Genomic DNA, 1,884 nt, shown 5'->3' on the forward strand with positions numbered 1-1,884 from the left:
AAAAATATTTAAACTAAAGTAAGGAACCATAATTAACTCAAATATTAATAAGAAAAATTTAGGAAAAATTTTAGAAATAAAATACAACCAAGTTAAATGAACCGGTGCCCTAGCGATGCGTAACTTAGTGGAAAGTTGCGGCTCTCGCAACTAGGAGCCCTAGACCTGAGGGAAAATTCATAAAATAATTTTCGAGACTCCAGAGAAGGGTTATTGAGGTTCCTATGTCATTAGAATGCCAAGAAAATGCTTAGAAAAAATTTTCAATCGGTACAGACAATTTTGGTCTGTTAAGACAAACGAAGGGCATTTTGGTCATTTCGTCTTCAAAGATGATTTTTAGCCGACTTGTCCAGTTGAGTAAATAATTATTATGATCTAAAATATGAATAAATATTGCTAAAAGTGTAATTAAAAATGAGAAATGAAAATAAGAAAACAAAGTTAAAAGAAAATAGAATTAAATTAGATTTATGACATAGGATGACATCATTAAAAAGCTTCCCACCAATTAGAAATTGACAAGCCAATTAAAATGAGATAAATATAACTAAAATGAAGTAAAAAAGCAAACACAAATTCTGCAATTCTCTTCCCATTTCAACCGTGCTCCTTCCTCTCACTCCTTCCACCATTGTTGATCAAAAATTCTCATTAGAATTCCTTGATAAACCACCATAAGATTTTAATCTTGCTTCACAAAACCTCTTCCTTACACCTTAAACAATATCTAGCTAGCAAAAAGAAGAAGGAAAAAGGGAGATTTGGGAACTTGGAAGAGAGATCAATTGAGGTTAGTGACCAATCTCCTCCCTTTCTTGTTTAATTCATGTTTAATGCCATGAGATAAGTGGAAATTGTAAGAAAAATAAAATAAAAATTTATATATATTCATCCCTACAATTTTGGCAGCTTAAGGATGGTTAGGGTTTGATGAATTTTCTTGAAGAAAAGGGTTTATGAGCTGCTCTTGACATGAGATGAGTGATTGAACATTTAAGTGCAAGTGTAAGGCAAGTGTAATGCATAAATGGAACTTGAAAACTTGGACATTTGAACAATATTAGGGTTTGCTGATGTAATGGTTCATTAACCTTGTAATGGTCAATTAGTGACCATTTGAATGTGTATAATGAGGAAATGAAGTGAGTTGAGGCTTGGCATTTATGTATGGGTGAGCTACCTTGGCTGACCTGCAGGATTGAGCATGAGTCTAGTAGGTTTGGGCAGTTATAAATGGAATTGTAGAGGTTCAATTGGTGCAAGGCCAATTAGACATGAAACTAGACACATAATGGCACAACTTTGGTATAGAAACCTTGCCCATAAAACCAAATCAAGTTGACTTAAAAATTGCCCTAATCCGGGTGACCCACATTCTGCCTGGGCAAAATGACTAAATAAACAGTATTTATTCATTTAGTCATAACTCAGTGTAGAAAGGTCCAATTGACCTGAAATTTTACCAGCAGAAAGCTAAGAGAAATAACTACAACTTTCATGAAGAAAACAAATCTAAATTCTAATCATAACCTAGTCAAATTGCCAACCGATCTTAGGTTATAAAATCTAGCAGAACCAGTTTTGCCCAGAATTTTGGATTCTGTCCAATCCGGCCAGTTATGGTATTTAGGCCATAACTTGAGTTACAAAACTCCAAATGGAGTGATTCAAAAAAGGAAATGTAACTAGACAAAATAAGGAACAACTTTCATGAAGACAATTTTGCCAAATTTCTATTGTATAAATGACTAATGGAACAGTAAATATGAGGCTTGAAATATGAAAATTTTGAATAACTAACACTAAGCTTAGAAATGATATTGGCAACCAATACCAACAATTTTAGAATGCAAAATGTGGTATGTTGGGAGTATTAGAACT

The sequence above is a fragment of the Hevea brasiliensis genome, chromosome 12 (genome assembly GCF_030052815.1).
Source record: "Hevea brasiliensis isolate MT/VB/25A 57/8 chromosome 12, ASM3005281v1, whole genome shotgun sequence".
Lineage (NCBI taxonomy): Eukaryota > Viridiplantae > Streptophyta > Magnoliopsida > Malpighiales > Euphorbiaceae > Hevea > Hevea brasiliensis.